Below are 27244 nucleotides of genomic sequence, written 5' to 3'. Positions count from 1 at the left end.
GAAAGCAAACTGGTCAAGCCAGGAGTAAAAGCCTGTAAATAATGTTTCTCCATGTTCTCTGCTCCAGCTCTTGCCTCCAGGTGCTTGCCCTGCTTGAGGTTCTACCCTGACTTCCATCAGTGATGAGCTAGGACCCAGGACATGTAAGATAAATCAACTCTTTCCTCCGCAAGTTGCTTTGGGTCATGTGTTTTACTTAGTAGTAGAAAACAAACAAGGACACACATGAAGGTCTGGGCTCTACACTTCTTCAGTCCCTCCAGGTCTTCACGACGTCTGTTGTCCACAACGTGGCTGTCATTTTCATCCTTCACAACCTTCTGTCTATTCAAAAGCTAGCCTGGAATCTGGATCTGGTGCCCCTTTTGTATAGCTGTAGCCAGCCAGAGCTGCATCTCATCTTTGATGGCTTCTCTAGTCCTCTTTCTGGGGTCACTGTGTGCTTTCCTCAAGACCACCTGAACAAACTTTATCCCACACATCTTCCTCATTACCCAGTTTCTCAAACCAGAAAGCTTTTTATTCGTTCTTCTTCCTCAACTCTCATCAAATCCATCCCCTCATCTTGTCAGTTCAACTACAAATGTATCTTGATTCCTTTATCTTTTCTTTCATCACAACTTCCACTGCTATAGTAAAACCTATTCTCATTCTTTTCTAAACAATTGTATCTGCTTATAACTCTGCCTTCTTTGCCCCATCCATTTTCATTACAATAGCTAAAACAGTCTTGTAAAAATGTAACTCTCTGAGAACTACACTTCTACTAAAAATACTCCAGTTAAGTCCCATTTTGCATGGAGTGAAATAAAAGCACTCAAATGCAGTCTACAAGGATCTTGTGTTATCACGATTCATCTACTTGAGCTTGTTTTGTGGTCCACCTGGACTTCCTTAATTTCACAAAACACCCAGGCCGTTCCTTCTTTTTAATACTAATATTCTTCCTTCTGACTGGAATAATCTCTGAGAAACAACTTCTCGGACTCCAAGGCTCATTACAACTCTCTTTTCCTGGAAGAAGCTGATGGTGTCATCAATCTGTCTAAAGCACTTCTCATCACTTCCTACATTTCCATAGCAGCCATAGTGCCCTCTATTTTTCCCTCACAGCATCTTGCATAACCCGCAGCATACATATTTGTTTGCTTGTATGTTGTTAATCCTTTCTCAACTTAATAGAAACTCACAGGATCAGGGCTGCCATTGCTTTGTTGACCACTGTAACACAGTGGACATTCTTCTGTTAAGCTTCTATCTTCTCATTGTACTTGATTCAGAGGCCTACTCCTAGTTGGAAAAATGAATGAAAAGTTAAAGAGGCCCACTGGCAGATTTTCTGTTGTGTTGAATGTTTGTCATGTGCTAAGTCCTCTTATTTTTCTCTTCTCTATATTTTCTTGCTACACAAATAATTAGCTATTATTCTTTGCTCCAGATTAATTTATTTTCCTCTTTGATGTTTATTCTGCTACATTGTCAGTCAGCTTGGTGTTCATGTCACTCTCTCAAGCTAATCTAGCTATATTACCTTCATCAATTTTTCGACCTGCTTCTAACACACTAATAAGAAATATCAATTATCTTCCCTTCTGTCTCTCTCCGTCTATGGATGCTTTACAGGACACTGTATGCTATTTCAAAATCCCATAACAAGTGACTGTCTGCCATCTGTTAAGCTATCATTCCTTCTTCATTAAAAATCTTTCTTAAATTTAAGCTTGTTTTAGAAAAAGTGAGTTTGGAAAGAAATGAGATGCTGCACATTTAGATTCATGTGTCTGACAATGCTCTGCATGGCTTACTGGGTTCAGTTAATAAGAAAAACATGAAAAATCCTAAATAGAAAAAGCAAAAAAAAAAAAAATCACAACTTTTTCATATCTTAAATACATGTGACCAAATTTAATAGATATGTATGCCTGTTCTATTTGTGACATGCCATGGTGTGACAGGGTTATGACAATGGCAATCCAGAAGGTTTTATTCCCTTCTGTGTAGTACCCAGTATAATCCACACTCCTATTATGTAGTATATATATATATATATATATATATATATATATATATATATATATATATATGTTAATATCCTAAATGCACCAACATAAACACTGGCCATAAAATGAATAGATTATATATACTTTGAAAGGGGTATTAGGCTGGAAACCTTTCTTATATATAACCTGGTAACTGCCACTTATACAAAGCCTATCTCTGCAATGGGAGGTCAAGTAAGCACAAAAGTATCTGTGTCATTTATAAGTAAAGACACCATGCACTTTCTGAGGCTATGTTCTTACATACAATAACAAATTAATATCCTACAACAAATGTCAGAATATAGCATTCATTGCAAACCAAAACCAAGGGACAATTTTATACTGGTTATTTCTGATTCTTCAAGTCCTAAACCAAACACAGCATAAGCTATGGAAATTTCTAGTTGAACATGAGGATAGATTTTTTAAGTGGGATATAATAAAAGACCATGAGTATATTATGCATCAGCACGAGTTTCTCTTAAAACTTGTATGTAATGAAATTAATCAAATGAGGTTAGGCAATCTCTTTTATAGGCATCACTCCATTCTACATATTGCAGAAGAAAGGTTGAAAATTGTTTACAGTTGACAGAAAAGGCATGGAGCAGGGTGGGTAGGATGATAACAAAGCCTACAAGGAATGATAAAACAATTGAAGTTCTTTAGTCTTCAGAAATGAAGGTAATGAACTGGCAATTATTTTTATTAAAATAGAAAATTTTTATGAAAGGGTTATTTCCAGATTTTTCTATTCTGTGGTGACTACATAAAGAGAATAATGAGTTTAGATTACAATTTAAAAGATATTTACTCTGTAAGCAATGGAGCTTTGTTGAGATAGATTATAGCACTCAAAAGGAAGCATCCACAGAAAATAATTCCACTTACAGTCTCAGAACAGAAAAACAAGATGCCTGAGAATTTATCTGAAGTTGCTTCCAAATAAAAAAAAATATTTAACCAGTTTGCACTTAAAGAACATCCTGTGACTTTGTATTCCGGATTCTACTTTGCATGGATCATTTTTTTTATTAATTTATTCATATTACATCTCGATTGTTAGCCCTTCCCTTGTTTCCTCCCATTCTTCCCTCCCTCCCACTTTCCCCCTTCTCCCCTCCCCTATGTCTGTGATTGAGGGAGACCTCCTCCCCCTATATATGCTCTTAGAATACCGAGTCTCTTTTTGGTAACTTACTATCCTTCCTCTGAGTGCCGCCAGGCCTCCCCATCCAGGGGACGTGGTCAGAAAAGGGGCACCAGAGTTCGTGTGAGAATCAGATCTCACTCTCCACATAATGGTGGAGAATATCCTGTTGGTCGGCTAGGTCTTGGAAGGGGTTCGAAGTTTACTGCCTATATTCTCCTTGGCTGGTGCCTTAGTTTCAGGAGGACCCCAGGACCCAGATCCGCCTGTCATGAAGTTCTTCTTGTAGGTTTCCAGGACCCTGTGGATCCTACTATTTCCCCATTCTTCCATGCTACTCTCACCTAGTCTCAATAGGATGTCCTCTTCTCTGACCCACTTTCCTGGTAAGTAAAGTTTCTCGTGGGACGTATCCCTTAGACTAATGTCTTGATATAGCATGGATCCTTTTTTAAATGCCTTTCATGACTTTCACTTAAGTATACAATATTTCTTGACCATGTCCCTATTACCACTTCCAGTTTCCTCGAGGACCCAGAAACATATCTGCCTTCCAACTTCATATCTTCTTTTAAAGTTGCTATTATTTTAACCCATTGAGTCTAACTGGTGCTGCCCGTTGCCATTAGATGTGGGGGTCATCCACAGAGGCCTGGGCAGCCTGCCAATGGCCATCTGTCCCAAATTCTACCCTATGGAGCAGGCCTCGAATCCAAACAAGAGAGCAGTTGTTTACCCCAATAGTCTTGCCACTACTGCAATAATGGGCACACTTTTGCCAAGCCAGTTAGTATTGTAGCACAGAGGGACCAGAATGGATAAGATTATTGATGACTTCCCCTGCCCCCCCAAGCCTGAATAATACCTTTTAGCACTATGAAAACCAGCCAACAGGAAGAGTTTCCTGGTCAGTTCAAGACTGATCTGTCTGTAATCAAAACGTATGACATCTTCAGCAGTGAAGTCTTACCCTATATATTTGGTGAGCAAGCAAGAACAATGGCAATAGCTTATAGTTTTTGGATGTCCCTGATGCCTTTCTGACCAGCTAGCGCTGAGATCTTCTTTAAGTAACCCAAGCCTTCCGGGAGGAGCATTATTCTCTACATGGGGTACCTCTGTTCAAACACCTTTCTAAAAGAAAAATGTATTGTAAGTTATATTACAAACTATTGGGTCTCAGAAGGCTTCTTCGTACATCCTTAATGTGAGCTAACTCACTCACTAATCCCTCCTTCCCCTCATCCACTTCCTCCATTCCCCATCTTCTCATACCTGATTAGATTTTCAGTGACTCTTTTAAAAACTTTATTCTTAATAGTAATTTTGTATTTTAATAGTGTATGGAATGCTATTTTCAGAAATGAACACTTATTATCAGAAATACGATGTAGAGAAAAGGATGCGTAGTCAAGGCCAATGTAAAGGTAAGTAACCGCTTTTGCAATTGTGGATAATTTGAAAGCTGCCACATCTCTTTTTCAATGTCATGCTCTTCCTAGTTCTGAAGGTCAGTCCTGACACAACATAACACTGAATTCCGAAGTCCGGGGCTAGGAGCAGCTATCAATAAATGTAAACACTGGGAAAATCTAAAGATGAAGAGTTTTATGAATTAAATATGCCACAAGGATTGTATGTTGAGAAACTGCATCCATTAGAGGCAGAGGTGTCCCAATTACCAGTCTTAGCTCCACTCAAGACTGATAGGGTCACCCCTGTCTCATGGATATAAATGTCACTATAATCTGTCTGATTCTGACCCATTTTTGTTTATATTAAGCGCATAATGGCTCAGCTTCATTCTGACATTTACATCTTCCTGCAATGGGAAGCCCAAAATAACATCTGGAAATGCAAAAGGAAGTCCTGGAGATTGACCTTTAGCTACCACAGGAAGAAGATTCTGGAACAGCGATATGCTGAAATCATAGTATATTTATGAATTGATAAGTCTCTTAGTCACAAAGAGCATGTTTCCGGTGAAGGCACTATGGTAGTCAATTTTCCATGACTGTGATGAAATCCCTGGGAAAATCAAAAGAGGGAAGTCTAGGGCTCCAATACCTTCTTCAAGGGCACTCTCCCAATTACGTGACTTCTCTCATGAGGGCCCTCCAAGGAATGGTTTAATCACCTCCCAATAGCACCACTTGCTGGCAACTGAGCCTCAAATATATGAGCCTTGAGGCACGTTATAGCATTTAAGTCAAAAGAATTATAGGAAGCACTAATAAAAGTTGTCTGTGGAAAGTCTACCAACGTACCACAGATTTTACCTATTTATGCAACTCTAAAAATATAACATGAGTAGTAAAATAAATTAAAATCCATTTATTTGGGGGTTATATGTACACAGGCCTGTGTGTATGTGTGTACAACTACATGCTTAGGGCCAAGTTTGATATCAATTTTCTTCCTCAAATACCTTTCACCCTAATATCTTGAAATAGGACTTCTCACTGAGCCTGGAGGCTGCCAGCCAACCCCTTTATCCCTCCTGTCTTCAGTTCCCCAGCACCTAGATTACAGATACTTGCTGTTGTGAACAGCTTTTTATATGTGCCTTAAGGATTTGAACTTAGGTCCTCATGCTCTTCGTTCAGTAGATAGGAACAGATACAGGGACCCACAACTGGACAATGGTTAGGGAGAAACTTTGGAGCACTCAGTCTTAAATGGTTTGACTTTGTTAAGTCCCTCCTGTTGGGGCTCAGAAAACTGATACTGTGGAGCGGCACAGGGCCTAAGCCAGATAGGGTCCCAGCACTAAGAGGATACTTGACCCTTGGACATGAGCCGCCATCCCTAACCCAAAAGCTATCTCCAATTGACAACTGCTCACAAAGGGAAAGTTTGTTTTCTCCAATAGAGTCTCACTGGGTAAACAAACCACCCTTAAGGGAGGCCCCATGGCCAGCAGTAGATGGCCAACATAAAAGGAACTCAATGGTATTTTTGGAGATGTTTTGCCTCGTGTTTGGACAATTTTTAACCTTACTTGTTTGTTTGGTAATCTATTAGGGTTTCTCATTTTGTGGGGAATGAGGTTGTTGTTGTTGGGGTTTTTTTGTTGTTGTTGTTAGTTTTTTTTGGTTAGTTTTTTGAGACAAGATTTCTCTGTGTAGCTCTAGATATCCTAGAACTCATTTTGCAGCAAGGCTATAATTTTGTGTTTCTCTGGGCTGCTTCTGTTGTTGTTCGTGTGTGTGTGTGTGTTTGTGTGTGTGTGTGTGTGTGTGTGTGTGTGTGTGTGTGTGAGTGTGTTTCATTTTTGCTGGACTGTTTGTGTTTAAAGAGACAAAGAAAGAAAGCATTGAGTTGAATGAGTGTGGGAGGTCTGGGAAGAGAAGAAGGAGGGGACTCCATAATCAGAACATACTGTGTGAAAAAAATATTTTTTTGAATTAGAAAATAATACGACAGTAGTAAATTAAAGTTGAGTTAAGTGAGAAATAAGGAACATCAGGCATGATCTTTAGACAGGAAGTATAAAGCACTACAGAGCTGTTTAGAGTGGCTCACCAAGATCCTCTGTGAACTTCACTGCAGCGTAATCAGAGGGAGAGTAGATCATTTTATTAGGGAAACCCAACTACAGAGCTGCAGATCATTTCTATTGGGATGAACAAATCTAAGAGCCCTACGATCTTTTGCCTGGAAGATGATAAATGCAAGCAGCCTGGTATTCTGGGAGCAGAGGAAGGGAAGAATTTTATTGGGGCTGGAGATGCCTGGAAACTGAATGTACAACCTGTCACTCGCTCTTCTTCAGCCTGAAGGTGGTGTCTCAATTCTACCCTCAGCCGTGCTTTCTGCCTCTTGGTCTAGAGCTTTGTTGGGTCAATTGCTTGACAAACAAACCTCCTTATTTAGTCAAGAAAGTTTCATAGGTATAAGTGAGAAGAGGTGATCACCAGAGTCTAACGGCTCTGTATATAGAGTTTCAAATGTACTTCCTGTCTCCTGCCGACCCTTTACCCCCATGTCAATAGAATATAGTCCACCCGTTGAAAATCACTATTTATTAATCACACAATAATTAGCAATGTATTCCTCACATATAAGTAACTTGGAAAAACACTGCTTTTCTTGGCCATGTAGATTTGCTGTTGCTATGGCTGTCATAGAAACAGTCATACACATACTGAGTGGCTTAAGCCATGGAAGTATATTGTCATAGACTTCAGAATTCCAGGAGTCTGAGGTCAACATTTGGCGAGGTTTGTTCCTTCTAGAGGCTGGGAAGAGAACGTGGTCCATCCCCCTTTCCTGGCTTCAGGTTGTTCCAGGTCATCTTTGCCATTCCTCAACATGAAAGAGAATCATGCTGAGCTCAGCCTCACTCCCATTATCCTATGTCAAAATTTCTCCTATTTGTAAGAATACAATCATAATGGGTTAGAGCCAATTCTGTCAACCTCATCTCAATTTAATTACTTGGAAAAACTTTAATACCAAATAGGGCATATTCTGAAGTGCTGACCACTAAGACTTCAATACTTAAATTTAAGAATAAGATTCTAAGGCTGGAGAGACGGCTCAGCAGGTAAGAGCACTACCTGCTCTTCTAAAGGACCCGGGTTCAATTCCCAGAACCCACATGGCAGCTCACAACTGTCTATAACTCCAAGATCTGACACTCTCACACTAATGTACATAAGTTAAAATTAATTAAAAAGTATTTTTTAAAAAAGAATAAGATTCTGGGACAGAGGGAAGGAACTTACCAGAACTAAGGAAGAGAATAACCAGAAAGTAGGAAAGATTGCTGTTGAACTCTGAGTATCATGGCATCCTAAGCAAGTCCCATCTGTTTATATAAATTACCTCTTACCTCAGACTGGACCATTTTATTATTTATTCTTTCCATGGTTGGCCAAATCATATCACCTTTTGCCCAAACAGGAACAATTGCATGTGCTTTCTCCTTAACCTTGTTTTCTTCCATAGATAGGTAGGTAGGTAGGTAGGTAGGTAGGTAGATAGATAGATAGATAGATAGATAGATAGATAGATAGACTGATATATGGGTAGATGGTTGGGTGGGTGGGTGGATGCGTGGATAGATGGATGAATAGACAGATAAACAGGCAGATAGATGATATATAAATAGAGAAATAGATGATAGGTAGATAGAGAGAGAGATAGGTAGATAGATAGACCTTGTTCCTTCAGCTACATCCTAATTCTAGGGCTAATACATAGTACTCTCAGGAAAGGCACTGTCACACCCACTAAATTCCTAGTCCCAGACCTGTGTCAGAACAGAAGCATCAATTTTTACCAAAGAATTGTTATTATATTCTCCAAAGTAACCATTAGATTTAACAATTACCTTCCTTGGAAGGACAGGTTATAGTTTATCATCCCAGACAAATCAGTGCTAACAGCAATAATCTACTTAGAACATTAGATTCTTTGTTGAGTCCAACTCTGATCTTTCAGTGCCTTAAATAGCTTTCATTATCATCATATTATGTGCAAATTTTTCTTTAATAGAATGTCTAGTATTTATCAAAGTGTTCAGTTTTATAATTTTGATAATATTGTAGGTTAGTGGTGTGTGTATGTGCATGTGCACACGCGTACGTGTGTTTGTGTGTGTGTGTGTGTGTAAATACAAACAACACAAGAAGTAATCATAGCAATAGCTCAAGACCAAAGATTTAAAGGGAATTACAAGGATGACCAGTTATTGCTACTTTATAAAGAAGAAACACAGCCTCAGAAAGAACCAGCACATAATAGTGAAAACTGGAAATGTCTACAAACCATATTGTCTAAGTTCATTTCTCTTTTCTTCCACCTTTTCCCTTTTTTATATAATTCTTACTCTCATTCTGCTTACTTAATTTTTATTCTGCCTTCCCATAAGAATATAACTCCATGTGGCTTCTAATGGATCAAGCATGTTTTGTTGTTGTTCATGTTCTTGGTGTTCTTATTGTTGATGATGATGTTGTAACTTTGGTATGGAGTGCTTTGTTTGTTTTGTTTTCTTCTGAAGGAGAGGTTCTAACAATAAGATTTCTTTTAAGTAACCCAAACTGGCCTTGAATTTAACCTGTAGTCCAAGCAGGCCTTTACCTCTCAAGTAGCTAGGATTACAAGTGTGTACTACCACATCTGGCCAGGATCTTTTTCTCTAGGGATATGTAACACATATTGTTCAGTAAAGCCATATTCTCTTCAAAGACACAGGGGGTATAAGTTAAAATACACTATGTGCTGTGCCTGAAAAAAATGCTATGGAAAAGAAAATATAAGTAATGAGTTCTATCTAGCAGGGTAAGGGAGTGTAATAAAAACTGAGGTTAAAATATAATTACCATTTGCCAGATTGTTCTGTGGAGTGCCAATGGAACATTCCAACCAAGATTCCTATTGTGCTATATACTGTTTACTCTGATAAGAATCAATATTATAAATAAACATGAGCATCATATCAAGGTAGGGGATATCAAAGGCTAAGATACCCAATCCAATCTGTAGCATATTGGCTTTCTTGTACTATAGACTATAGATTAAGATCAAGGAAGTCTCCAGAAATTATGCAAAAGCCAGGCAGCCATGGTGGTGCAAGGATAGTGGAAGATACCAAGTGCTCCCCTGCCAACCAGTCTAACCAAACAGGCAAGCTTCAGAAAGTCTGTCTTGAAAGCTACAGTGGAGAGTAATATTATACCCTTGTTATGTTCTTCTGAACCCTTCACAAAGAGGGAGGGTAAATTTTTTTCTATTCTCTACCCAATTCGTTATTAGGTTGTCTGGATAATCTGGATTTTGAGTTGGCAACTTCCTGCTTTACCCTCATTTCTTTTTCTTTGCACTAATATCCTTCTTAAAAAATAAGCCAATGTTGAGAAACACTTAAAGAAACGCTCAACATCCTTAGTCATCAGAAATGCAAGTCAAAAAGACTCTGAGATTCCATCTTACACCCATCAGAATGGCTAAGATCAAAAATTCAACTGACAGCACAGGCTGACGAGGATGTGGAGAAAGGGGATCACTCCTTCATTGCTGGTGGGAGTGCAAACTTGTACAACCACTTTGGAAATCAATCTGGTGCTTTCTCAGAAAACTGGTAATAGGGCTTCCTCAAGACCCAGCTATTCCACTCCTTGGAATATACCCAGAAGATGCTTCACCACACAGCAAGGTCATATGCTCCACCATGTTCATAGCAGCCTTATTAATAATAGCCAGAACCTGAAAATAGCCTAAATGCCCCTCAGTTGAAGAATGGATAAAGAAACTGTGGTACATTTACACTATGGAATACTACTCAGCTATTAAAAACAAAGAAGACCTGAAATTTATGGGCAAATGGATGGAACTAGAAATGATCATACTGAGTGAGTTAACCCAGAAGCAGAAAGGCTCACATGGTATATACTCACTTATAATTGGACACTAGCCCAAAAGGGATGTCCAATGAAAGTCTTCACTTACCAGGAGATTAGGATAGATTTGGGGGCTTCCTATTGGGACTCTAGGTGAGGGAAATATGAGAGAATGGGGAAATATAAGGATCCAGAGGGCCATAGAAACCCACAAGAAAAACATCATGACAGATAGATCTGAACCCAGGAGGTCTGTTCAACCTAATGCACCAACCAAGGACAATAGATGCAGTAAACATTGAACCCATATTCAGATCTAACCAATGCACAGGACATTCTCCACAGTTGTGGAAGAGCAGGGACTGACTCTGACATGAACTCTGAACTCTGGTGGCCCATATTTTACCACTTCCCCTTGGTGGGGAGGTCTAGTGGCACTCAGAATCAGAAAAAGGATAAGCAGGCTACCAGGATGAGACTTGATAGGCTGTGACATCCCCTTCTGTCACAGACTTGGGGAGAAGAAAAGAGTGAAAGAAGGAGGGAGGGAAGAACAGGAAAATAAAAGTGAGGAGATAACAATTGACATGTAATCCGAATAAATTTTAAATAAATAAACAAACAAACAAACAAACCAAACATCAGTGGCTGAGGAGTGGCTCAGTGGGGACAGAGCTTGCTGTGGAAGCATGAAGACTTGAATTTGGATCCTTAACACCCACAAGCAAATCCCTAGAGCTTGAAGACTTGAATTTGGATCCTTAATGCCCACAGGTAAATCCCAAGAGCTTGCTGGCCAGGCAGCCTAACCAAAGAGAGAACCTCCTGGGAGACCATTTCTCCAAAACGTAAGACGGTGAAACAGCTGAGGACACCTGACAGCAACCTCCAGCCGCCACATGTTAAGACATGGGCAAGTGCACGTGCACACAGGTACACACACACACACACACACACACACACACACACACACACACACACACACACAAAACAGAGAGAGGAGGGGGGAAGGAAAGGAAAGGAAAGGAGAGAAGGAAGGACAATGAAAACTTTAAAAACACAAAAGGACATGATTTTTATTATGTTTGGTTGCTTAGCATTAATTGAGTCAAAAGAGATCTTTTATGAAAATTGAGGGAGGATGGCTTTTAAAACAAAACAGATCATCAATAATGATGCCTTTTAGGAAATTATAGCATTACACTATCTCTTTAAATAAAATTCACATACATATGAAATTCATATATATCCTAGCCATTGTTCAGATTTTATTCCGTGCCATAATGTAGCTGTTATCACAGAAGCACTCAAACACCAGACTACAAATGGAGCCGACTGAATATATTCTATTTTAGGGTATCAGGAGGAGGCAGCGATGTCCCAGTTTAGTCAGTCCCACTCTCTGTTTTGCAGGTCACACACCAGCCCTCCAGTTCATGAAGCTCCTCTCTATTTCGGGGATAAAAGCTCCTCTTGTCTGTAGAGCACTTCAACCATGTCAACTCTGTGAGGAGGGAGCTGAGGGGCCCGATTTCTCTGCTGGATGTCACAGGCAAGAAGACAGTGTAACGCTGACAAGCTTGAAGGTTCAAGCGAATATCCCAATTAAAGTGCAGTTGAAATGCAAAGACTAATAACATTAACAATGTATGCATGAGGAAGGCAAAGAGCATCCGTGTGGCCAGTGCCACAGAAGGAAGGGCCTGGGCAAAGAGCTTCAAAGGATGGTTTTAGACACCAAGGAGGTGGTAGATGGCAGGATAAAATAAGAAAGCACAAATGCCGGGACTGTATATGAGGCACTGCACTAATGACACGCACTCAAGTACTTAGAAAGGAAGGAAGGAATGGCCTTTATATAAAGCCGCCTTGTTCTATCTAAACAATATTTCCATTACCCAAAACTCATCTTCAGTAGCCTGTCCAAGTTGTTATGTGTCAACCTCACCCATAATGCCTCTCTTTCCCTCTTTCCTCCTCCTCCCCTACTTGTCCTTCTTAATTATTTTCATAATGTAAGGATAAATTTGTGAGCAAGTTCAGTTTAGTAATGTAGATACCTCATATGGCAAGCAGCCCACAGAAAGATGCAGAGAAAAACAGCAGGAGTGACCAAAGCTTGCAAAGCCACAAATGGCAGCCCTGGGCTGCTTTGGATATAGGCTATCTTATCTTTGACTTAAATTTTGCCATCTCACATACTATTTAACATTTGACTGAATTACCAAAATTATCAAACATGATGACTTTACTTTAAAAAATACAATTTCTCATTTAGTTATAGCATTGTGGCTTATCTACCTGAATAAGCCTGCCTTATATGGCCTCACGTTATGTTACCTAGAAAATGGGTGCCTCCCCCCCCCAAAAAAAACTATGGTGTAGGATTGAATGACAATGTGACAGTGTGCTGAGAGAATTTGTAACAGTACCTGGCACTGTATTGCTACCCAACACATATCAGATATTAATACTAATTATATCATTTTGCACTGAAAAAATATCATATTAGTCAAGGTCCTTTAGAGAATTATAATATGAAGATTAATATATAATATATTATATAATATAAAGAATTTGTTAGTTTATATGAAAATAGCATCAATGCCTGAGAAGCTGGGCACCTCAGTTCTTGAGGATAGCTTCTATGCAAGTCTAAAATGGCCCTGAAAACCTGAAAGGTTTCTGTTGAGCCATTGGTCCTTAGTCCATATAGAAGTCTGGACATACTGGCCCTGATGTCACTGAAAGAATCAGCAGCAACAACAAAGTAGATCAACTCAGCAAAAGGGAAAGCCAAGTGAGCAAAAGCACAAAAGATATTTCTTCTGCCACATCAGAAGCTGTGTAATCTTTTAATATTCCATATTTTTAAGAACTTCATACATGAACACAATGTCTATATCACTTCCATCCCTCCACTCCAATACCTACCCTCACAAACTCATGAACTTTTAAAAAATTATTATTGTTTTATATGTGTGTGTATTGAAATATATACATAGGCACATGTATATCTCAGCCATCTCCAGGGATGAACACCAACGTAAGTCATCCCATCCCAAGCGGCCAGTCCTGGACATATGTACATATGAACAAACCTAAATGAAATCACTAGGAAATGATACCTAGAGGAAACTGACTTTTAGCAACCACTGATCACTTGTAAGTCTTTAAGAGTAGTACCTTGTGCCATTTCATCCATCACTCTAGGCATGCCAACTGGTATTGTCATTATGATTACATTGTTCCAATAAACATGACACTGAGAGCTCATGGGTCCATTTCCCCCATTGTGTCTAGGGGACGCAATCTTCTTACAGGTATCCTGGGCCTCTGGGCCTTATAATCTTCCTGTTCCCTCTTCCCTGACTTCCCTTGGTCCTTAGGGTCATTGGTTACACTGGAGATGTATTATTTAAGATTGGGTACCTCATAGTCACTTGTTCTCTGCATTTCATTAAGTTAGAGATCTTTGTAATAGTCTCCATAAATTGTGAAATTAAGCTTCTTTGATAAAGGGTGAGAGCTACACTTGACCATTTTGGTTTTCTTGCCAGTCCGGTCATCATGGTGATTCATGGGCTTTGCAACTAGACGGGACTCTCAATTACTCCTCCCTCTTAGCAACTTGCCTAATGCCTTCTGGTACCATGAGAGCCATTCCTTAGGCAGGAAGCTTCCAGGTCAATTGCAGCTTAATTCTCCAAAATCCCAAATGCATCATGTCGTCCTAATGATAGCCATTTCATATTTGATACATATGTCAAAAACACACATTGGAGAGAAAAAAAGAAGCATCTTCAACAAATAGTGCCAGGATAACAGGATATCTGTGTGTACAAGGATGAAATAAGATTTATCATCCTTGCACAAAAACCAATGCCAAAAAGCTTAAATGAAAAAAATCTCAAAGTGAAACTTGAAGTGCTGAACCTGCTCTAGGAAAACCTAGTCAGCACCCTGCAGGATGCAGGTGTAGAAAAAGGCATTCTGAACTGGACTCCATTTGCCCAGGAGTTGAGGTGTTGTCATTATGCTGATATTGTTCAGGCTACTGCTAGAATTTTCTGAGGATAGAATAACGATGTGGCAGTGTGCTGAACTTGTAACAGTACCTGGCACTGTATTAATACTAATGATATCCTCTCACATTGGAAAAAATGATGAGTGGGACTTCAAATAACTTAAAAAGGCTTCTGTACAGCAAAGGAAATAAGCAATCAAGTGAAAAGGAAGTCCGCAGAGTGGGAGAGAGGATTGCCAGCTAGACGTTTGACAGAGGACTATCCAGAATTAACTCAACAATGAAAGAGTCAAAAACAAATGAAATAATTTTTTAAATTAGCCAGTGCACTGGCTAACTTTTTGCCAACTTGACACAAGCTAGAGTCTTCTAGGAAGAGGGAACCTTTATTGAGAAAAATGTCTCTCCCAGATTGTTGGTAGTCTGTTGTTTTTAAACAAAATTCAGAACATTGGATTTCTACCAATAAAGACTCAGGAGCCAGATACAGGGCTGAAAGCCTACCAGTCCAAAGAGTCAAAGGAAGCACCCAGCTGACCTTCCTACTCAACGGATTCCCAGAAGGAAAATGCTCTTTTTCCTTCTCGGTACTGCCTTAAATACCTTTCCTTCAACTCAAAGTCTCTCCTTCTCCCATTTTGTTATGTTCACTCTGAATCAATGTGCTGCTTGCTCTGCCTCTCGGCCTATAGTTGACTTAATTTAGCTCTTCTTTACAGAAAGCTCTTGGGTTTAAGGTGCATGTTCAGACTTAGCCACATTTCCTGTTCACAGACTCAGGGTTCACAATGTGATCAAATATCTTACAACAGTGGGCAAGTCTGTGAAACATTTTCTTGATAGATAGTTTATGTGGGAGGACCTAGCCCGTTCTTGGAAGTGTCATCCCTGGACATATGGGCCTGTGTTGTATAAGAAAACAGGCTGAGCACAGCATAGAGAGCAAGACAGTAAGCAGCACTGGTCCATGGTCCCTGCTTCAGTTCCTTGAGTTCTTTCCCTGACTTCTATAAATGATGGGGTAAAACTATAAGGTAAAGCTTCCTCTTTAATTTACTTTTGGCTTTCATATTTTGTCACAGAGATAGGACCCTAACCTAGAAGAAATGTGGATCTGAATAGAGAGTTCTAAAAGAATAGAAAAAGAAGGAAGGAAAGAAAGAAAGAAAGGTGGCCAAGAAAGATCTCAAAAAGCATTCAACATCCTTAAAATTTGAGAAAATGCAAATTAAAACTACATTGAGATTTCGTCTTATCCCACTCAGAACGGCTAAGATGAAGACATCAACAAATGTTAATAAGGATGTGAGAAAGAAGTAGCCATCATTCATTACTGGTGGGTAAGCAAACTGGTACGGCCAATAATGTCAGTGTGGAAAATACTCAAAAACCTAAAAGCAAATCTAGATGACCGAGATTTACCAGTCTTTGACAAATGCACAAAATACTCAAGATTCAACAACACAGACGTTTGCTCAGCCGCGTTCATTGCTTCCTATTCACAATAGCGAGGCAGGGGAAGTAACCTAATGTTCTTTAATTGATAAACAGATACCGGTCATGTGGCACATATACACAATAGGATTTTATTCGCTTTAAGGAGGACTCAAATCATGAAATGTGCAGGTAAAAAAATGGAACTAGAACATATTGTACTGCCTGAGGTAATGCAGACCCAGAGCAGCAAAGCGCCTCGGGTTATCTATTTGTGTTTCTTAGCTCCTGGCATTTAGATGTGAGTATATAAGTTAAATTAACCAAAGAAAACAGAAAGAAAGAATAGACTAAGTTGGTGTGGAGGAAATCTGGAGGGCATAATGGCAGGCGTTATAAAGGGAGAAATGGGAGAAATGAGGGGGCTTTAACTGGGGAGGGAAGAGAGAGGTTAAATCAAATGGAAGGGGAAGGAGAAGGGACAAACAAGGAATGTGTGTGTGTGTGTGTGTGTGTGTGTGTGTGTGTGTGTGTGTGTGTGTGTGTGTGTGCATGCATGTACACACAAATAATATATAATATATAAAATATATATTATATATATAATAGATTAGATTACTTGGTGATAATGTTCTTCCCAAAGCACAGACTACTGAAATGCCAGTACCAGGCATGAGAAACCATTTCCTGAGTTACTGGCCAGGAGAATTCAAGAGACGCTCAGAAAAATATACGCTATTGCTTTTTCCCTAGGATGTCTGCAAGAATCTAAAGGTCAGGACCTATTGCTGCAGACACATCAAGCCATTTTCAAAAATCACTGCTATCAGAGGGCACCACCATGATCATGGGGAGAGGTCTTCTCACTTCAATCAAGGCAACCAGGACAACAATTTGGGTGAGAAGCCCTACTCATATGACACTAATTTGTGGCAAATTGACATAAAAACAACCAAAATACTGACCTTTAGAATCAGGAGACAAGCATCAAAATGAATATAGAAAAATGAACTTAAAATTTTAACAAACATATTTGTAATGGCATTATTCTAAACAGTTTTTTAAAACCCACACTAAGTTAATGTGCTATTTGATTGCATTTTTATCTAAAAATCTAAAATAAAATAATACATAGGTAATCATGTTACTCTGAGATGAACCATGCCTGTAAGCATACATACATAACATCAAGTGTAAGTATGACATATATGTTATATATGACATATATATGTATATATATAGCTGGATACATATTTTTATATTACATATACATGTATATATATATAGTCATCACAAAATTATAATTAGTCACTGTTAAAAATAATAAATATATCAACTAAACGCAGTTTAACTATACTACTAAGAAATAAATGTAAATTGAACCCCCAACTGGATTATGTATTTCATCCAGAAGTTGGTAGAGACACTAAAATTCAATAGTCAATGCTATTGAGGGTGTATGAAGGAAGATGATGCTCGTTCATTGTTAGCATAAAACACCATATGAGCTGCTATCAAAGACCATAAAACATGCCTAGTCCTCAATCAAATTCTACTCTTCATGTTTTACCCCCCAAATTAACACTGACTGTGAAGAATTTGCATGTATAATCATGTTATTCCCAATACTTATTGTAAAAGCAAACTCTTGGAAGTAGTGCAAATATTCAAATTAGAAACTCATTAATTATCTTATAAAAGAACATATAAAAGACCATTCCACAGTCTTTAAGATACTACAAGGGAAAATGAGCTAATAATGTATTCATTTTCTTCTTGGAGCTCCTGATTTTTAAATTTCCTAAAATTATTTTTTAATGAGTTTAACTTTCATTAAGTTAAATGTTATTTTTATAAAATATCACAGCAAAAATGCAGAAAGTTGAGCATGAATAAAGTTCAGTGAAGCAGTTCTAAGAGGAGATATTTCATGAATTTAAAAAAATGCTTCAAGCTCACAGCAGGAGTAGTAAAATAGAAACAAGAAACAAGGCCTGATTTTAAAATAAATAGTATGCATCTATCTTCCTTGATATACTTGCTCAATAATGCAGAAAACCCATTCAAGTGTTCCACATTTTTCTTTCCAATATTCTCTTCAGTGTGGTGAGAGATAAACAACACAAATATTGTCAGGTGCACCGTAGGACTATGCACTGAAGAGATCATTTCTTGGATAAGCAGAGAGAGGCACTGTGTTGTTGTTTTAGTGTCTATAATGATAACATAAATTATATGTGTAATTATTTTTGATACACACATAAACAGCTCAAAGGGCGAATTTTTACAAACAACAAACCCAGAAACTATTTCTAATAATCAAGACAAAGATAAAGGTTATATCTCATGGCCTGTGGCTATCCAGCTGACCAGCCGGCCACCTTTAGCGAGAAGAGAAAGTTACTAAGTTTGCCACCATGACAGATAGGACAATGGTGGTCTTCCTATGACTCCATTGATTCTTTGTGGACTTCACGTTGTGTATCCCAATCCTACAAATTTCTCTGTGCCTTCATATCCTCTCCAAAAGAAAACTAAAAAGCTAAAACTAAAACAAACCAAAGAACTCATTTTGTCCTGGAAGCTGCAGCACACTCTTGTCTACACTTCCTTACTTGGGAATCTTCGTTGCAATGAGTCATTGGCCTGGTTCAAGGCCTCTGGCTTCTACAGCACAATCACTACTACATCCTCACCAGGACTTCTCTCAGGTATCCTCTCGTTGTCCTGTGTCATGAAGATCCTCGGCTTCGGATCTTCAGGACCAGCCCCTTCCTTCACACACTCCAGCAGTCATAGATAGTATGGATGCTGGCGTGGGTAAACTCACAGCCCTGGATCTATGCCTGGGTGGAAGGTCAGTCAGTCAACTCACCAATTCTTCTGCACCTGTGCCACCAGGGCCAACTCTCCAGCTGTGCTCAGGTAAGGGACTAGGCCATCTCCCCCACTCCCATGCCCTCAGGGCCAACTCACCCACACCCATGCCACCAGGGCCAGCTCTACTATGTTGCCCGGATGAGGTGCTAGGCCTTCTCCCACATTTACTCCATGCAGTTCTCCTGCACCAATGCCACCCAGCCAGCTCTCCCATGCTGCCCAGGCTAGGGGAAAGAGCCAACGTAGAACAGTTCTCAGACATCAACATTGTTACAGGTGGCAGGAACATATGCATGACCTTTAGTGGTAACCTGGGCCTCAGACATCAACACAGATGCTGGCTGCAATAGGACCACAGACTCAGACATGGTCCGCTGCAGCAGCATAGATCCTGATGTCAACATAGCCTCAGGTAGTACAAGCCATTCAATATTTCCCCTAGGGCAGCATGGTCCTCAGACATCTACCTGGTCTCAGGTGGCAGCCCAGACCGCTGACAACCACATAGCCTTTGGTAGTAACTTGGGCCATGGACATATACACACAGCCCAGCTGCAGCAGGACCACAGACTCAAACATGGCTCTCAGAGGCAGACAGGGCCAGGGTGTCACCATAGCCTCAGGTCACTCAGATCAGTTTGGTCCAGTCCTGAGACATCAGTGTGATCTCAGGCAGCATCCCAGACCACTGACATCTGGATAGTCTTTGATGGCAACACGGGCCACAAACATCAGTTTAGACCCTGCTGTGGTAGGACCACAGACTCAAACATGGCCCTTGACAGCAGTCCAAGTCTGGACATCACCACGGCCCAGTCATTGTTCAGGCTCCTCGTATCTGCCTCTTCCTCATGATTGTCAGGTCTCCAGCTCCACTTTGCAACTCTTCACAGTGCACAAATGACTCAGCTTTGCTTTCTCCCCCATCTCTCTACAACACACTCCGTTTTTCCTATCTCTCCATCACACATTCACTCTTTGTGGTAGCACCCACTGCAGGCCCGGGGCAGACACTTATGTAGCTCTCTCTCTCCCAGAAACCCTGGACCCCAAACAACCTATTTCTAACTTTTGGTTCTCTTATGCTCATTCCTCAGCATCACACAGGAGATTCCCAACTTATTATTCAAAAAAGAATTTAGAGGCCACTAGCAGAATCCAAAAGAAAGGCTTCTATAGAGCAACACAAAATGTCTAAATCATGCATGAGAAAAAATGCATAAACTGCAAACAAGTGAAGAACTGGTGAAAAAGATTCTTTCCACAGATAAAAGACAAAATATTCTTAGTACCCCAAAAGCTCTTACATACCAAAATGAAAAAGAGATAACTCCAGTTTAAAATGCCCAAAACATATCTGCAGACTTTTCAAATAAAGCTAAATACAATGTCAAAGTATATCAGAGGAAAACAAATTTACTTGTAGTCAAATAAATGACTGCTCTGTATTTTTTTTTTTTTTAGTTTAATAGGAGCTAGGAGGGGGGGGCAGTGATCAGGATGTAAAATAAATAAATAAATAAATAGGAAAATATTAAGTGGAGCATTTCTATTCAAGGATTATGTCGACTCCATATTTTATTTCATAGATTTGCAATAAAAATGCTTGACAATTTTGTGCTAGGAACAGTGTGCCACTCATTCGTCACTGAGAACCACAGCTGATGAAAAAATTAAGGAAGCCAAATGAAAACTAACTTGGTGTAGCATTTAACACTCTGGGAGTAACCCACCTGCATGCTGACAAAAAGAAACCATTTCACTTAATGTTTGATTTTAGTAACAGAAGGCTGGAAATAATCTGATGGCCCATTACCAATATTAATACCAACATTAATAAATTTATATATATAGTATATGTAATTGTGGGTACATCTTGGAATACATGGAAAGACTAAGGCAGTTATACACTTATAAAAAATAATCTTTGTATAATAAGAATTGACTTAAGGCAGTTAGAGAACAGTGGTGCACTTGACTTACAGCTCTTCCTGAAACGTGCATATGCTTCTGTCATCACGTACGAGCCACAAATGGCTTTATAGGACAGTCTGCTGGTGGTAATAATAGCTTAATTTTACATAGTACTTACAACAGACTAAACATTATTTTAATGGTTTACTTATGTTATTTACACCTAACACAGTAGTTCTCAACTTCTCGAATGCTGTGACCCTTTAAAACAGTCCCTCATGTTGTGCTGACCCTCAACCATAAAGTTATTTTTGTTGATGCTTCATAACTGTAATGTTGCTATTTAAGTCATAATGTAAATATCTGTATTTTCTGATGGTCTAAAGTGACCCTTGGGAAAGGATTTAAACATCCCCCAAAGGGGTCATGAACCATGGATTGAGAGTTGCTGATCTAAACAATGAAGTGTTTTGTACCGTTAATATATCCAGGTTAAAAAAGAAGAACCAAGGTATGGAGAGGATAAACAATTTACCTACTACATCCACACAGTTTATAATCATAAACTATATTTCAGACACAATGAGACTGTCTCCAGAGCTGGTGGTTTTGACCATGAAGTCCTTTATTTTTGAAGCAGGAAACCAGCAATCAAGTTTAAGAGAGATAATTATTTCCCACTATATTCTTTGTATTTTTGCCATATACTAATTTTTTAAAAATTGCAGGTAAAATTATTTAAAATATCACACAAAGTTTAAATCATAGCTACAAAGAAGAGGAAAACTCTCTCAGACTTTTGAATCTCTCGAATGAAGTTCTAGCCTCACCAGATCGAGTAAAGGAGGCTACAAAACCAAGAAGACTAAACAGTAAAGAACTGACAGGAGGAGGTGGGGAGATGGGTCAGTTGGTAAAGTGCTTACCGCACAAAGACAAGAACCGAAGTAAAAAGCCGCATTCTGTGCACAGCATGCACCTGTAGCCCTTCAGTCCCGAGCAGGGAGCCACTGAGTCTAGATGCTTCACTGAGCTCTGGCTTCGGTGAGACCCACGGTTCCTCAAAAAATAAGGTGGAGAACCAACTGGTAAAGACACCTGAACATACAAACACACACACACATACACACACACAAACAAACACACATATACACAAACACACACACACAAACACACACATACACAAACACACATACAAGCACACACACACACACACACACACACACACACACACACACACACACACACACACACACACGAGCTGGCTGACCTTAATCCCAGCACTCAGGCGGCAGAGGCAGGTGGATCCCTGTGAGTTCGAGGCCACCCTGGTCTACAAAGTGGGTCCAGGACAGCCAAGGCTGCACAGAGAAATCCTGTCTCAAAAAACCAAAATAAATAAATACATACATACATACATAGCAGAGATCAACATTGTGATTTTAAGAAAATGATTTAAAAGCCAATTCTAGGAAACCAAGGCATAACATATGACGCTGAAGCTATGACAAAATAGAAGGTCTAGCCAAGTAATGTGACTGGGTGAAACTGACTAAATATTTGGACGAGCACTCTTTTGAGATAATAGCATGCAAAGTTGAAGCAGAAAAAAAAAAATCAAGAAATCCTTTGGAGGACCAGCTACCTTCCTAACAAAGCACACTTGAGGCAATAATCTGGGAGGGTAAAATCATTTTGATAAGTTTAATTTTTGAAATGTTATATTTAAAATATAATAAGCAGAGGTTAGGGGATAACTCAGAGAGAAGTGGTTGCCGGAGGACAGACCCATAGCACCTATGCTTCAGACCAGTAGAAAAGGCTGAGAATTTGAGAGGGGCTGAGGACAGACAAGTGTCTATAAGTGCGTTTCTGGTTGAGTTATTTCTATATTCTAACTAGCAACTTGCCAGGAATCCAGAGTCTAACTAATATGAAACAGCTAAAGAATTTTGAACCTATATAAATATAATTGTGCATGTATTATTATCAAGAAATGAAAACTATTAAAAAAAACCAGTAATTTCTAACTTCAATTTTTCATTTGCTTGAATTATTTAAAATAATTTTATAGCTAAATTAAAGCCTAAGGATATTTCTGCTTAACGGTTAATAGCTATGTTCTGAGTTAAATCTGCTTCCTTTGAGCCATCAGTTAAATATGGCTCAAAGAGCTTTGTTGTTACTGAAACTGACCAAAGTCAACTGACTGCTACACAAGAGATGGTAATGTCAACCCAAGTAGGAGAGGTTATCTCTGAAGCATTTTTATAAATTCTTGCCAAATCCAGGTTCTAGTTCAGCGTTACTCTTAAAATGGCCTCTCTTCTCCTCCTTCCTCCCTTGTTCCTAGTCACCTGTTCCTTCAGCTTAAAGTTTTCCACATTCTCGATAACAGTGCCTTTTCCCCCTTCTTTCCTTGATCCTTGCACCAGAATGAAGTATTTTATATCGCATATTCATAGACAATCTTGGAACAGATATCAGGGCCATTAACTGTAAAAGAGAAAGACTAGCAGTGAGATGGGAAGGAAGGAATTCTGGGTGGTCAAATTGTTTAAGTGCATCCACTGTCACTCAGGCACATTTATTGTGGAGTAGCCCATAAGTGGGAGGGAGAAGGGCAAGGCGGGTATCAGGTGCTAAAACTCAATTACAACAATTACCACTGCTGCTAAGTAGCAGGACTTCAAATATCCCCTTATTAACCAGATGGCATGGAAGTCGATCAGCAAAATAATTGCCACTTCTTTAACATCCATATAATGAATTATATAGCATAGAGTTGAACATGAAAGTTTAGACTGACTTTAACCCACAATTACATATCTAGTAATAAAACTTTCCACATACGAACTATCAATGATGTGCCTACTTAGTCCATTTAAGCACACACTGGGGGCTCTTCTGGAAAGGTCAAGGTCTGGCATATCTGGGTTACCAACTGAGCTCAGTCTATTACAATGGACTCCCTTTCTCAGAGGGGTTCTCTCTTTGCCTGAACTTGAGGAGCATCAGATCTTGTAAGCAGCGTCACATAGTCCTAGGAAAGATTACGGGCCCAACCATTTCCTAATAGAACCTGCTCAGCAAGCACATGGGGATTCCTGGAGATACCCCACCCTATGCTAAGGAGAATCTAGCCTTCAGCAAGTGACCTTTACATGTACCTGGAAGTTCTTCCTCCACCAATAGGATAATTAAGCACTGTGTTTTCCTTCTTCTGATAGGACCCCATGCTACTGCAAATAAATGTGGTACTACGCCACTGCATATACATAAAGTATCCTGTCATCCCTAGCTCCTTGGAATCAGACACAGTCCCCCTCCCTACTGCCCAAGGTTTATAAATCCCTGATTCATGAATAATGGTTGGCTTGCACTCTGACTCCACCATAACTGTCTGGGACTCATCTTTTATTCCAGGGAAGGAAGGGCTCCTGACGAATCATTTCTGGAAGCCTGGGGCTGACTTCTGCGAGCTTCCACTGTTCAGTCACTCACTGGTGTGCAGAACTGCCCAGGCAGCTTCTGAAGCCTGCTCCACCACAGCAAGACTGGTCTTGACTGCACTCTAAAAACACACTATGAACAAGCATGGTACTATTTATGTCTCTAGAACAAATAGGCTAGTAGAACACACTCTAAATAATACTTTCAAAATCAAAATAGAAAGCTATGTCGTTTGTGGATAAATGGATTGAGCTAGAAATGATCATAATGAGTGAGTTAACCCAGAAGCAGAAAGACTCAAATGGTATATACTCACTTATATCTGCATATTAGCCCAAGGGGCATGTCCCACGAAAGCCTTCACTTACCAGGAAACTGAGACAGATGGGAGGACATTCTATTGGGACTCTAGATGAGAGAATCATGGGAGAATGGCAAAGTAGAAGGATCCAGAGGGTCCTAGAAGCCTACAAGTAGAACATTATGATAGGCAGATTTGGGCCCAGGGGTCCCGCTCAAACTAAGGCACCAGCCAAGGACAATACAGGCGGTAAACCTTAAACCCCTACCCAGATCTAGCCAATGGACAGAACACTCTCCACAGTAGAGTGGAGAGTGGGATATTACTTTCTCACATACTCTGGTGCCTCACCTTTGACCATGTCCCCTGGAGGGGGAGACCTGGTGGCACTCAGAGGAAGGACAGCAGGTTACCAAGAAGAGACTTGATACCTTATGAACATATACAGGGGGAGGTAATCCCCCTCAGGAACAGTCATAGGGGAGGGGAATAAGGGGAAAATGGGAGGGAGGGAAGAATGGGAGGATACAAGGGATGGGATAACCATTGAGATGTAACAAGAATAAATTAATAAAGGAGAAAAAAAAAGAAAGCTATGTCGGACTTACTTTTATTCTGGGTGCAGAAAACTACAAAGAAAATGAGAAAAATAGAAAATATGGGAGACTATGTGTTTGTTTTAATTATTAAGTGGGTGCATTGGTAAAAGTCATGAATCTTTTCTTTTCTCTTGAGTTCTTCAATGGATTACAGACCAACTGCTCTTATTTCAGTGAGTTGGTGCTTCTAAAAATCAGTACACTGCTGCAGACTTTTTCATTTCTTTCATCAATATAAAACCTGCCATATACATTCATAACAATGGCTTTGATGAGAGATAGGAAGTAGCAAAAATTAATTGTACTAATATTCTGCCCAGCATAGCACAGTCAGTTTCAGATAAGTATGACAGCAACTGAGCCAAAGGGCTTTTTTTCTTTTTCTTTTCTGGTACATGGTTTGTTGTTTGAAATACAGGCCATTGTAGACACACAAGTGAACGAACTGTATGCAAAATAATGAAGCAGATGTTGCCAGTCACTGGCAGTGTGCCAAAACACATTTGATCTAAATAACAAGGACCAAATCTCACCTTGAGAAACCACTAGCTCCAGGATCTCTGATGTTTTCATAATCATCAGGACTAACTGCTTCACCTTGTTGCCACGTTCTCCCAAGAGAGAATGTTAAGAGGCTTTCATTCCTAATGTGTTAGAGTTTGGGGTGGAAAAAAGCAAAGGGGAGAGAGAGAGAGAGAGAGAGAGAGAGAGAGAGAGAGAGAGAGAGAGAGAGAAGGAAGGAAGCAGAGAAGGGAGAGAAAGAGGGAGGAAAGGGAAAAGAAGTAAGCACTGAAGAGTGCCATTGTAAAAAACAAGTTTCTATTGTATAGACTGAATAAAGCAACTGTATTTATAATTTTGCTTTAAAAATCATTTTTTATATTTAAGTATAGAATTCTGAAAAAATTGAAACTGTCTGAAAGTAGTAGGAAAAATAAGTTTTGCTGCCCCAGCCATATTCCTTTGCCCAAGGCATAAATTTCCTGTGTTTCACACCATTTCTAAATGCAAGTAAACACACACATGATCTCTCTATTCACCATGTGGGGCTTACAAAATGCCCATTATATGGCTTGTTTTTTCTACATTACCTTATCATAGAGATTGTCTCACATTGTTACATCAGGGAGAACTTCTCACTGCAAGCTAGTCACTTGTATAGAGGAATATTTAGTTGTCAGTACTCCTTTGGAAGAATGTTAGCTTGTTTCATATTCATATGATTATAAAGAAACAAAGTACTGTACAGGGTTCTGGTTAAAATCTAAACCATATGATTACTTAATAAATTGCTTGTAACAGCAAAGAGTCAAGTTTTCATGCTTGAAACCATCTTATCTGATCATTTTACTCCATACAATTCTTCCCAGCTCTAATCGCCAGATATAATAGTAGACTGTGTTAGACTGATAATTAATTAAGGATGATGTAGCCTATTGAGTTTTATTAAAAAGGAAATGATGTTACCAGAAATAAGAAGATTGCTTTCATTTGAGGAGATCTACTGAACTCCCCTTGTTTTTCTCTGTATATTCAGGGGTGTAGCCAATGATGTAAACCACATAGAATTTTGTTTTGTGACATCAGTTTTGACTGTTCTCCTCCATTTCAGAACTCTGCCATTATCATTATTCAGGGCTTAACACTTAGCACGCAGATGGGTTTCAAGTTCAGAGGCCTTTGCAAATCACAATGATTCAACTGTGGAATACATAGGCAGCAAAAGAATTTACTGGAAAGAAATCAGGAGGCTGCAAAAACTGCCTCAAGGAGAAGGCTTTGTAAACAGAAAAGAATCCAATTGAAAGGTGAATAAAAAGCAGAACATCTGAAATCACACTTGGGCTCACTCAATAGCATAGCCTATGGCCACAATCCCAAAGCCTCCGGAAGCACTCACCGATGAATCCCCTCTAGTGCTCAACAGAAGGTTTCAATCATCCTTATCCAAGATGCACTCCAGGATGCCAGTGTGCATGCAAGCAATGCAGTTAAACAAGTAATAACCCCACTGTGTGGTGCACTCTAATGACATATAGTCTTTTCTGTGCCATTCTCAAATACCAGTTGCAATCCATCGAATTGATTTCAAGGC

The 27244-nt window shown here is 39.5% G+C and overlaps 1 long non-coding RNA gene across 4 annotated transcripts in view; it reads right to left on the bottom strand.

The window, feature by feature from the left end:
• Positions 1-26691, bottom strand: part of LOC311582243 — a 73884-nt gene extending 47193 nt beyond the window's left edge. For 3 of the 4 annotated variants that reach the window (XR_014774046.1, XR_014774047.1, XR_014774048.1), the window contains exons 1-3: positions 26617-26691; positions 25683-25793; positions 1191-1290 (exon numbers count right to left, since the gene is read on the bottom strand). This is a non-coding gene — a long non-coding RNA (uncharacterized lncRNA). The remainder of the gene's footprint in view (positions 1-1190; positions 1291-25682; positions 25794-26616) is intronic. The other variant, XR_014774049.1, reaches the window with a different exon arrangement.
• Between the last annotated feature and the right edge of the window lie 553 nt (positions 26692-27244).

Source organism: Acomys minous (genome assembly GCF_964271855.1).
Source record: "Acomys minous genome assembly, chromosome: 13".
NCBI lineage: Eukaryota > Metazoa > Chordata > Mammalia > Rodentia > Muridae > Acomys > Acomys minous.
The sequence above is the reverse complement of the archived record's forward strand: the minus strand, read 5'-3'. Positions and strand labels throughout refer to the sequence as shown.